Below are 12,959 nucleotides of genomic sequence, written 5' to 3'. Positions count from 1 at the left end.
TAGGAATGCAGGGAGTCTCAGGAGGAACACAGGGAGTCTCTGGAGGAACACAGGGAGTCTCTGGAGGAAGTCCAAGGCGGAGCCTCGGGGCCGGCTGCGGAGGCGAGCCGGAGCGAAGCCTCGGGGCCGGCTGCGGAGGCGAGCCGGAGCGAAACCTCGGGGCCGGCTGCGGAGGCGAGCCGGAGCGAAGCCTCGGAACCGGCTGCGGAGGCGAGCCGGGGCGAAGCCTGGGAACCGGCTGCGGAGGCGAGCCGGGGCGAAGCCTGGGAACCGGCTGCGGAGGCGAGCCGGGGCGAAGCCTGGGAACCGGCTGCGGAGGCGAGCCGGAGCGAAGCCTGGGAACCGGCTGCGGAGGCGAGCGGGGGCGAAGCCTGGGAACCGGCTGCAGCTCCGGAAAGCGACGAGGGGCCGGGTGCACCGGCGGCTCACGTCGCTGTCTCCGACCGGGCAGCGGAGGTGGCGCCTCCGGAAAGCGACGAGGGGCCGGGTCTGCCGGCGGCTCACGTCGCTGTCTCCAAGCTGGCAGCGGAGGTGGCGGCTTCGGAAAGCGACGAGGGGCCGGGTCTGCCGGCAGCTCACGTCGCTGTCTCCGGGCAGACAGCGGAGGAGGAGTTTCCGGAAAACGACGAGGGGCCGGCTCCACCGGCGGCTCAGGTCGCTGGCTTCCCGGACGGAGGTATCGACGGGGGCCATATCCGGGGGGTGCCAACACCAGTCTTGTTCCCCGGAAAAGCTCCCGCTGCAGGTCGGCGAGAGCTTCAGCCAGCGCCCTGTCCTCCCTGCCGGACCTCCGCCTCGGGCCGCTCTGCCCTTTAGGAGGTAACCTCACTCCAGCTGGGTCCATAATAGCAGCCTCACCGATCGGTATGGTCGGGTCCTTCTGTCATGGAGTGGTGCGGTGAAGGGTGGTGAGGCAGACGCAGCGGACCCAGGTCAGATGAATTATGATGATTTTAATGATAAGCACAGTCCAAACAACGAGCAGCAGGCACATGGAAACACTGACGACGACTAGACTAGACATTGACGAGGACCCGACGAGGAACAAGGAACACAGGTGGAGTTAAATACACGGGAGGGTAATCACAGAAACGAGACACACCTGGGAACAATCAAGAGGAGGACAGGACAACAAAGAGACTTAAGGACACAGAAAACTCTAAATAAACACAGAAAAACACAGATCCTGACAATGACAACAATAAGTATTCAAATAAATAATTATAAGAGTATCAATAAATGTTATAAAAAAATCATTTTTATATATTTTCCAACCCAACTGAAATTTGCCCCGTTTTTGTCAACACCGTCAGATATAAAAAGAATGTAAACAAAATCAGGCATTATTGGGGGGTATCAGAACTTCTGAGGACCCTATTATCTCGTCCTTTCTCTTCCTTTGCCAAGAGGGTTAGGCAACTCTGGTTAGTATATGTTATTCTTTAGTTTTTTCTTCTGTTTTATTCCTAAGTTGTTCGTCCCAACCATGATGTGTTGTAACTGACAATTTACAAACTTTTTATGACATTTTGTGAAATAAATGCTTAACTTTGGTATACTGTAAAGATTTCATGGACCTGATGAGCTACAATATGGCCTCCTTCAGAATAACATCATATAAATTGAGGTAGTTTGGCATTTTGTCAACTCCATCAGATGTCAACTTCATCAGAGTTTTTAACTGACAGTCTGACTCTTTCAGTGATAGTGTTGACAAATCTCACTTAAAATGTGCAGTTAATTCATTTTAATGTATTTTACATAAATGGCATTACTTCACATGTATCAAGTATTTATTTTTACTCACTAGTTTGTCACCACCTTCAGTTCTGTCAACTCCGTCATGAACTGTCAACTCTGTCAGATGGACTTTATGTCGTTTTTTGTTTTAAATAATTTTTCTTGTATTTCTTGAGAAGCACTTGTCTGTAAAACGGAGTAAAAATATCACTAATAGGGTCATTAAAAAATAATTTTATATTTATTTTTGTCAGATGGTGTTGACAAAGTTCTGGATGAGGTCCATTAAAAATGTAATTTTCAAAAAAATTTTACAACTGGGAGCCTGCACCTTAACTTCTTTACATTTCCAAAACATGACTTGTCATATTTGAATACATAAGTTTGAGGAATAAGTAAAATTTTGGGGGGAAAATTTAAACCCATTTTGTCCCACTTCTCAAGAATCACTGAAATAATAGCGTAATTTTTGCGAGCAGAATTACTTGGCTTTGCAGCCAGAAACTAGCTTCTAAACAACAGAGAAATATTTCCTATGTAGATAAATTGGCCCAAAGTAACCGCTGATTGTTAGTGTAGTTAATGTTTTCATACTGTGTTTTCTAATAAGATACAGCTGATTAGAAACCGCAGTTAGGGGGAAAGTGCATTAAAGACCAGAGGATTTTGTGAGGAAAGGTTAGCTAAGGTTAGTCAGAGCTGGAGCTGCTGTACTTTTGTTTCACAGCTCAGCTTCACAATGCCAGTATTTAACTGCTATAAAGATGATGCTACAAGTCAGAAACCCAACAAATATATGGTTTTGCTGAATGTGAAACGTATATGTATTTTCTATTAGAGTTTTTGATAATTTCTCTTTCATCCTTGGGTTTAACCTGTGTACCAGGACGTCTCAGAACTCATTGGACTTCTCCAGTTTGACTAGCAGATTGAACCTCGGCCTGTGCCCAGTGTTCACAGTATAATATAAATAAATAAATTTGTGTTTTATTGCACACTTTTATTCTTTCACTTTTTGTGTATTTTTAAGAGCAATATCTCAATCTGAAGTATTAGTGTATTAAGACAGCTTATGTAATGAAATAAAAATAATTTACTCTGTTAGAATATTTTCACTCTGTCTATGCTGTCCATAGCAGAGTTGACTTGTACTGTAATATTTTTTTCTGAAAAAAAGTAAAATAAAAATACATAGCTAATGTTTTACAATGACTGATTTATTGAAGTTTATTGTCTTTACAATAAAATGTCAAAAAATTAAGCATAATGGCAGTACTGATACAACTTCTACACCTTGAAGCCTGTCTGCTACACAGTCTTACGTTAGCTAAACAGATCAATATGCAATGTGTACTGTATCTGACATACACTAAAGATTTTATTTTAGCAGAAAAGGCTTTGGACTAAACTGTTACTCGTGTTAGCCACTCTAGCACCAAGTACAGTGTATCAGGCCTAGGCACACTCAAACATTTGCCAACAAACCACAGGAATCACCCACTGATTTCAAAAGTAACCTACAAAATGATGAATGCCCGACTTACCCAGCCTTGCAAGAACAATAGTCATCAGTGATCTTGTCCGCAGCTATATTGATGTAGAGGGTGTGTGGATCTGCCGTTTTCCTCATCGAGCGAAAGCATTTTGCTGTGACATGAACAATGTTGGAGGCATCGCGCGGCTCAAACACCTTGATCTCATCCAAAAAAGATGACATGAAGTTCTTAGTTCCTCTGTCCATTGTAGTAGCTGATATATTGTGAAAATCCGGTAGAAATGATGCACTAATCGAGTCAGAAATACACTGCAGAGAATCAGTCGAAGTGGAAGACGCCAGTTTACATAGAAACAACACGCCGCGAGGCTTTGTTTGTGAGACTTGCGGCCACGTGGGATTTTCTAGGTCGGTTGTGGGCGGAGTTTGGTAAGGTCCAAGGGAGGTCCAAAGGATCCTTTGGGATCCTTTGGCGGGAGCTAAAGGATCTCAAGAACACTACGGACCGACGCTGTTGTGGTTGCCTAGAGACGGACACTACGCAGCCGCGGTGAGCTGCTATCAACCCGCGTCTTTTTAAAACATCCTCGACCCGATACTCCACTGTTTTTAGAAGCAAAACCTCTCTTAAAGACACAGATGTGAGAGGGAAGATGCAATTGCAGGTTCAACAATGTTAGTGAGGATGAATACAGGCAATTAAAACAAATGTGTCCATCCTGGCGCGGTGTGCTGTAAGATATCAGACAGAATGGATCAAGAGAGGAACACTGCAGACCCGTCAAAACCTAAAGAACCAGACATCAGTCTCTTCATCCCCCAATCATCTCCTGAGGCTGATATGGTGCAGAACATTTAGCTATGATAAAGTTTCTTATTGTGCTTTTAGTAGACTGTTATGGTCGATTATTTGCTTTTTTAAAGTATAGTAGTATTAGCCAAAATAATATAAATGGCCATTTAAAGAACAAATCATACAAATAGATTAACAGTAAATACATAAATATTTCCTACTTTAAAAGGTTTGTTAGGACTTTCTGTATGTTTTACTTTGAAATGTTGATATATTTTATGAATTCAGTGTTCAGTGGTCATTTATGCACCAGACACAGACCTGCAGCCCAGGGGCCGATCTAGATGGGAGCTAACTCTTTACAATACCGGAATTTGCACATAACTTTTATACTTTTGGTTGTCTGAGGATACATGTTGAATACTAAATCAGGTGTTATGATCAGTTACTCAGTACTTGAGTAGTTTACCAAATACTTTTTACACTTGCTTAATTAAATGTATGTAAGGTATGCTACTCTGACTAGAGTACAATTTTGGGATACTCTAACCGACCTCTATGCATGAACAATTGCTCTATGGATCACTTTTTAAAAGCAAAAAAAACTGCCATAAAATAATGTCTATCACTGCAGCGGATGTCCCATCCATGAGAGTATATAGGCGACACGTGCATGGTGGGTGTCCCTTACTTTGATTTCTGAAAGGTGGCAACACTATATAAATCACAAGAGGTAATGATGATGAGGAGGACCAAACAGAGGAAGAGGACAGAGCTGGCCATAGAAAGTGGTGTTTGCTGCTGCTGCTGCCTTTGTAAATGAAACAATGAAAGACACTTACCTCTGGTCGGACTGTTTAATAAGTACTTCTATAACTCTGTGACCAGTTCAGCAACAGCTGCATAGTGTCCGAACTTCATCCGGTCTTGTGGTTTCACATTCACAGGTATTCTATTTCATGTAGTAATAGCTCCGTTAGCGCTGCTCGTCTTTGACGTTTCTCCATGAAACATGTCTGGTTTGGCAAGAGCTTTGCTGTTTAGGGAGTCCATGGGTCCGGTCCGGATCAGTGGTGTCAGTACCTGAGGCAGTATAGCTTAGGGCATTTATTTTTAGCTCGTTAAAGTAAAGATCAGCTGTTGGAGCCTTTGTCAGTTCTGCTGGTATAAATGACTCAGAGTTTCTGGAGAAAGGTATAACTGACCTACTTCCAATTCCCTTGATATATTTTAAAATTAAAACTTTTTACTGACCTGTGAAACTTTGGGCCTGGTTTAGTAGTTATAGTGTCAGCAAAGCATTGTGCTTGTTTTGTGTACATTTAAGATTTAGACAACTTGGCAGATAAAGTCGCCATCATTGGCAAGCAGGTTTTTTGCCCGCTAGCAGAGAGCTGGGATCTTGCAAGTCCACCTCGCTGCAGCAAACAGAAAAGGGTGGTGACAAACCACTGGCAGTCTCATACCTTATTTGGAAATTGAACCATTGCATTCCGGAAGTGAAGGGGTGCTTTTTTTATATGTTTTCTTGGGATCACAGAGAGGTCAGAGGGCTAGTGATTTGTTTTATGCCTCAGTCTCAGATAGTCGCTGATCTACACAAAGGGGCATGTTGGACTCGGGGAGTATGTCATGCACATTGAGTGTGGAGGCAGAGAGCAAACTATGAGCCCCAGTGTTGATTTGATCCCTCTTGCAGTCCCAGAGAATGTGGTGCTCGTTGGGTGTGGTGGCCTTCTCACACAGCCTTGGAGCATCTATGAGTTGAACATTGAGATCTATGCTTTCAGATTTACAATGCCAACATTTTTTATACCTGGGCAGCATGATGAATTCAACATTGGGAGCAATGTGCTTCGACATATTATTCAAAGAATGAGAACTGATTCAAGGTACTGGGAACTCATTACATCAGACACTGCAAACCCAGAGTGTGAAGAGTTTCTACAGCTGCTGAACTGTGCTTCTTGGTGGTCAAACTCTTCTTTACCTGACAAGATTGGAACAGTTAGGCTCAGACAGGATGTCACCCTCCTTCCTCGCCAGGATGTGGTTTGGGGAAAGCTTTCTTCCACTGCACCACTGTCATTGTGGTTGTCGAGCCATCATCCGCTTGTTCCACTCCAAAACATTTTGGTGGATTGTATAATCACACCCATGTAGGGGGATCGTTGGGTCCATGAAGGCCCTCAACCCCACAGACAAACCTATGATACTGTATCACTGTGCTAAAATCGCTGATGTCGTCCCATTTGTTGCTGTGGAGGACTTTGCTTTCAGTCAGGGAAAATCTGAACTGTACTGCAACCATTCTGCTTTTTCAACCGGCTCACCACATCACAGTGCTGATCCAGTGCAGATGCTAAGAGTGGCCTACATGACATTGACATGTAGGCCATGTCACCTCACAGCACCTCATAGAGTGCTGTGAGGTGTCAGATGAGTCTAAGAGAAGGAACACAGAGTAATACTGAAAAACTCCAAAACAATTCAAACAACCAAGAACAAAGCTAGTATAAGATAACTTATCAACTGTGATATCAATAAAAAAGAAGCAAATACATTTTTGGGTGAATTTTTGTTTTTGAGGTATAGATCCAATGTGGGCTGTAAAATTTATTTTTACAGTTTTTCTCAGCCGATTTGGTGCATTTCTCAATTAATTTTCAACATTTGCAAAACAAAAAGTGCGTTTCTCAAAACAATTCATACAAACATCAAACCTGCATGGATAAAAGCCAGTTTCTTCCTCAAAATCCTTAGTTCATCTCTCAAAGTTAAATATCTGTGTCAATAATACACAGAATGTCAGTGTCTGAGAAGTCCATGTCTCTTTGCACATTACAGTTTTGTAATTGCAATGTCTGAAATTAGTTTAAATCTGATGTAGAAAAGATGTCTACAACCACCACATTTGCACTAAAGTTAGCGGCCGTGTGGAGGTGGAAAGTAGACCTAAAGTAGACGTCAGGAAAAGACGTCGTCTGGCCTCGCAGTCTGAAACTTTGGGGGAACAAAACTAGATGTCTAAAAAATTTGATGTCCAACTCTCTTCCTGCCTGCTTCCTCTGCTGCTTCACAGGTTTTCTCATTTCCTTATCTCTCTCTCACATGCGTCTATCATGACTATCAGGACTATCATCACAGCTTCACTTCACTTTCACTTCAAATCTGCATGCAGCCTTACTGGGTTTAATTTAAGACACCCAGGAGGTACTTCATAAAATTTACTCTGCTTGGACCCTTCTTCTCCAAATTCTACACTTGCATCCATTTTTTTACTTGGCAGGCTACACATCTCTACATTTTGACTGATAACATTGCTGGTGATGGTGCGTATAGTAAACAAGTCAGTTTAATGAAATTTCCACATCATCATCAACTGAATCTAATGTACCTACTAATTCGGAAAATGAGATATGAATGAGTTATGCAAAGTAATATTGCTCATTATATCTCGGCTGATTGCCTGAAAGCTGCAATTTAATCCTGAAACTCACTGACATAGATAGCTTCTATTCACAAATTTCAGATGTCATTGATCCTATTGCTCCAATTAAACTAAAGTAGGAAGAAATCTCTGTGGAGCCGTGAGCCACTAAAAGAAGTGAGAGTAGCCATTGTCGATGGGCTAAACAAAAATGGCAGAAAACTCAATTCCAGGTTCATTAGAAATCTTAGAAGAGGGAATGAGCAGATATCACCAACACTAAAACATTAAAAGGAATTTTTTTAATCATTTACAAAAACATTAACAATACTTGTGCTTGCTTGCCACAGTTGACAGATTGACTAACCTTCCTGACTGCAGCTTCTGAACTTCACTGTAGCAGGGCCTGTAATGCATTTGCCAACTTTTTAAACAGAAAATATTCAAAAGATTAGAGGGTTAATCTGCACATCAACATCAAATCCAACAACAATCCTGTGTTTAGTCAAAACAAATACAGAGAAAATGACACAATTCCACCAACTTAACCATAAAAGCTTAGAACATATTCACCAGTTAAACTCATCCCTCAACTGTCTTATCTTACCCAGAATTTTCCTTAAGAAACTCCCGCTTGTCATTGCATCTGATCTTATTTAAATAGTTAATTCAACCTGCTCATCAGGTGTTTCCCCCCAGGCTTTAAAAACAGTGGTTATCAAACCACTGGTAAAAGAAAAAGGGAATCTGGACAAATCACTACTACAGAATTACAGACTGATCGCCAACCTTCTATTCATCAGCAAAATGACTGAAAATCTGTTTCAACAGTTAAATGGCTTCTTAACAATAACCAACCGTTTTGACGTCTTTCAGTCTGGTTTCTGTACTCACCATCATACTGACACTGCCGTCATCATAGTGTTCAACGATATGTTGTTAAACACAATGTTGAGAGCCACTGAGCAAGCAGCAGGCATTCTTTTTTCGAGGCCGAGGGAAGAGGATGGACAGAGAAGGTGGAGGCCTGTTTGAGCATTTGCCTCTGTAGGTGAAAAGAGAGAATGATTTTGTCCTAGTTGTGCAGTTATAAGGTCCCCATGACATCACAGTGTTTCCTTCCTGTTGTTCCTCCTCTTCCTGCTGGTAAAGACAGAGCATCGTTGAATCAGATATTTATTCCAGCCTGCTGTTGTACTTCATGGCTGGAGGCTCAACATCTTTTTGCATTCACCAGACATATGTAATGAGTAAGAAAGCTGTGCGCAAGGATTATTGCTTCTGTTGCATTTGACCATAGCCCCTGCAAAGTAACAAGTTGTTATGACAACCTGATGCATGGAATGGCCTTCTACTATTCTCTCTGCAACTTACTGCAGCAAAACAATTTCAGAGAGATTTCCACCATGATTTACCTTTGTTTCAGTAAATCATGATGGTAAATCACTTTGGTTGTTTCTAGTGAGCTATCGATTCCCTCAGCTCTCAGCAACATGATTCTTCTTAAATAGATTTGATTCTATTAGAAATAAAATTATTGGCATCCTCCCAAACACGATTGCTTCATCCTAAGTAAGTGATGCAGCACAAAATGTCACTATAGAACTTGATATGTGTTTGAACTGTTTTGAATCAGCTGAGATTTCTGAGTTGTCAAAAATATTAATTCTTCCAAACCTTCAAAATGCATGTTGAACCCTGTTCCCAGCTAAATTATTTAAAGAAGTGTTTCTTTTGATTACTGCCTCCATTGTTGATATGATTAACCTATCTGTAGTACATGGACATATACCATAATCTTTTAAAGTTTTTCTCAGTCAAGATGACTTAATTACAAACCTATATTTAATCTTCCTTTCCTATCTAAAATCATTGAGTAAATAGTTCCTAATCAAGTATGTGAGAATTTAAATATTAATTACCTGTTTGAAGAGTTTCAGTCAGCTTTCAGAGCTCAGCATAGCACTGAAACAAGTGCTGGAAGTAAAAAGTGATATTCTGTTGGCCTCAGCAAATGGATTTGTGTCTGTTCTGGTTTTGAAAATCTTGGTGCTGCTTTTGACATAGTTGATCACAATATTCTCTTAGAACAGCGTGAACATTTAAGTGTCTAGGGAACGTAATTCTCTTTATTATATATATATGCATTGAATTGGAAAAATCATCAAACATAGAATAAATGTTCACCGTTATGCTGATGAAACGCAATTATATCTGTTCATAAAACCTGATGAATCCAACCCAATAGGACGACTACAGGCATGTCTTGAGGACATTAAAACCTGGATGACTAAACTTTCTTCTTTTAAATTCTGACAAGATAAAAGTTGCTGATTTTGGACCAGAACCTCTGAAATAGAATCTTCTTATTCAATCTCTTGATCTGGATGGCATTAAATTGGCCTCCAGTAATACAGTAGATCATCTTGGTGTTATTTTAGACCAGGACATGTCCTTTAACTCCCATATTAATCAAATTTCTAGGGCTTACTTTTCTCTGACAATCTCTGGAATATTGCCAAATTAGCAATATCCTGTCCAGGTGTGATGCTGAAAACTAGTCCATGTATTTATTATATCAAGGCTGGACTACTGTAATTCTTTACTATCAGGAAATCCACAAAATACAATTAAAAGGCTTCAGCTGATCCAAAATGCGGCAGCATTTGCTGTAGTATTTTCTGATGAAAATTAAAAGCAGAATTTATATTTCTCCTATTTTAGCTTCTTGTCAGGACTGGGTTTTCTCTGTGTTGATTTGAGTTTTTCTGTGTGTTTATTTTGGGTTTCTGTGTCTTGAGTCTCCGTGTTGTCCTGTCTACCCTTTGATTGTTCCCAGGTGTGTCTCGTTCCATGATTACCCTGTGTATTTAATCCCACCTGTGTTCCTTGTTCCTTCTGTCTAGTTGTTGACTCAAGTCTGTCGTTTCGTCTGCTGTCAGTTATTCATTAGTTCCAGTTTCTACCAGTTGTGAGCATTAGCCTTCCACTCATCTGTGCTGCCTGGATTATTGTGTTTTTGGATTATTAAATCATTATTTCTCACTCAACAGCTTGGGTTCATTGCATATCCTCACCACCTCACACCGCAAATCATGACACTTCTCTTCATTGGCTCCTAGTTATTAGGATAGAATTCAAGATTCTCCTTCTGACATATAAAGCCCTTCATAATCAAACTCCATCATACACCTGAGCTCTGATTGGTTCATATGTTCCTAACAGAGATCTCTCAGGCTGCAGGTTTACTGCTCGTTCCTAGAGGTTCAAGAAGTAGAGTGGAGGCAGATCCTTTGGTTATCAGAATCCTCTCCGGTGGAACCAGCTTCCAGTTTTAGTCAGAAACTCTGCCAACTTTTAAGACTAGGCTTAAAAAGTTTTTTTTTCTTCATAAAGCTGATAATTAGACTGACTTAGTTAATCCTGTAGTTATGCTGCTTGAGGCTTAGGTGACTGGAGGACACTCACTTTCTTCTTCTAGAAGAAGAATAATTTGCATTATTTGTTATTTCAATTGTCTTTGTTTTCTCTGACTTATCTTACTATGTCTCCTTAGAAGCTGTGATTCTTTCCTGGAGGAGAATATCAGTAGAGATAATGCTGCCATCAACTAATTGTTCTCCCTCTCCTGCTATTAACTTTTTTACTTTCATGAACAAATTAGCAATATCCTGTCCAGGTGTGATGCTGAAATGTGGATTGGATCCATGTATTTATTATATCAGGGCTGGACTACTGTAATTCTTTACTATTAGGAAATCCACAAAATACATACATACATCAGCTCTTCTGTTTCTTCTTGTGCATTCTGTTCTGTCTTCTCAAGCCTCCAGTAGGTCACACTGCGACTGGTTCCGATTCTGCTGGAGGTCGCTTCCTGTTGAAGGGGAGTTTTTCCTCTCCACTGTCCCTACATGAATGAGGGTTTGCTGTAACGTCAATGACGGAAGTGCTACACCCTCAAAAAGGGGGACCGGAGGGTGTGCTCTAATTATAGAGGGGTCACACTCTTAAGCCTCCCTGGCAAGGTCTATTCAGGGGTCCTGGAGAGGAGGGTCCGTCGGATAGTCGAACCTCGGATTCAGGAAGAGCAGTGTGGTTTTCGTCCTGGTCGTGGAACACTGGACCAGCTCTACACCCTCGGCAGGGTCCTGGAGGGTGCATGGGAGTTCGCCCAACCAGTCTACATGTGTTTTGTGGACTTGGAGAAGACATTCGACCGTGTCCCTTGGGGAGCCCTGTGGGGGGTTCTCCGGGAGTATGGGGTACCGGGCCCTTTGATACGGGCTGTCAGGTCCCTGTATGACCGGTGTCAGAGTCTGGTCCGCATTGCCGGCAGTAAGTCGGGCTCGTTTCCGGTGAGAGTTGGACTCCGCCAGGGCTGCCCTTTGTCACCGATTCTGTTCATCACTTTCATGGACAGAATTTCTAGGCGCAGCCAAGGTGTTGAGGGGATCCGATTTGGTGGACTAAGGATCTCATCTCTGCTTTTTGCAGACGATGTGGTCCTACTGGCTTCATCAGGTCATGATCTGCAGCTCTCGCTGGAGCGGTTCGCAGCCGAGTGTGAAGCGGCCGGGATGGGGATCAGTGCCTCCAAATCCGAGGCCATGGTCTTTAGCCGGAAAAGGGTAGAGTGCCTTCTCCGGGTCAGGAGGGGTGTCTTGCCCCAAGTGGAGGAGTTCAAGTATCTCGGGATCTTGTTCACGAATGGGGGAAGAAGGGAGCGGGAGATCGACAGGCGGATTGGCGCAGCGTCTGCCATCAAGCGGGCGCTGTACCGGTCCGTCGTGGTGAAGAGAGAGCTGAGCCAAAAAGCGAAGCTCTCGATTTACCGGTCGATCTACGTTCCCACCCTCATCTATGGTCATGAGCTTTGGGTCATGACCGAAAGAACGAGATCGCGGATACAAGCGGCCGAAATGGGTTTTCTCCGTAGGGTGGCTGGGCTCTCCCTTAGAGATAGGGTGAGAAGCTCAGTCATCCAGGAGGGACTCAGAGTAGAGCCGCTGCTCCTTCACATCGAGAGGAGCCAGTTGAGGTGGCTGGGGCATCTGGTCAGGATGCCTCCTGGACGCCTCCCTGGTGAGGTGCTCCGGGCACGTCCCACCGGGAGGAGGACCCGGGGAAGACCCAGGACACGCTGGAGGGACTATGTCTCTCAGCTGGCCTGGGAACGCCTCGGGATTCCCCCGGAAGAGCTAGAAGAAGTGGCCGGGGAGAGGGAAGTCTGGGCCTCCCTTCTGAAGCTGCTACCCCCGCGACCCGACCCCGAATAAGCGGAAGAAGATGGATGGATGGATAAGTTTTGTAATTATACAAGTTGGTTGTATAATAAGTAATTACAAGAAATAATGTAATAATTACTTGTAGTTACAAGTAATTGTGTTAATTACAATTAGTTGTAATCACAAGTAACTACAATTACAGGCAAGTGTAATTACAAGTAATATTATTAGCTATTTTTACTCTAAATATTAAAATAACAGACATATATGTCC

Source organism: Xiphophorus hellerii, chromosome 9 (genome assembly GCF_003331165.1).
Source record: "Xiphophorus hellerii strain 12219 chromosome 9, Xiphophorus_hellerii-4.1, whole genome shotgun sequence".
NCBI lineage: Eukaryota > Metazoa > Chordata > Actinopteri > Cyprinodontiformes > Poeciliidae > Xiphophorus > Xiphophorus hellerii.
This window is presented reverse-complemented; position numbering follows the sequence as displayed.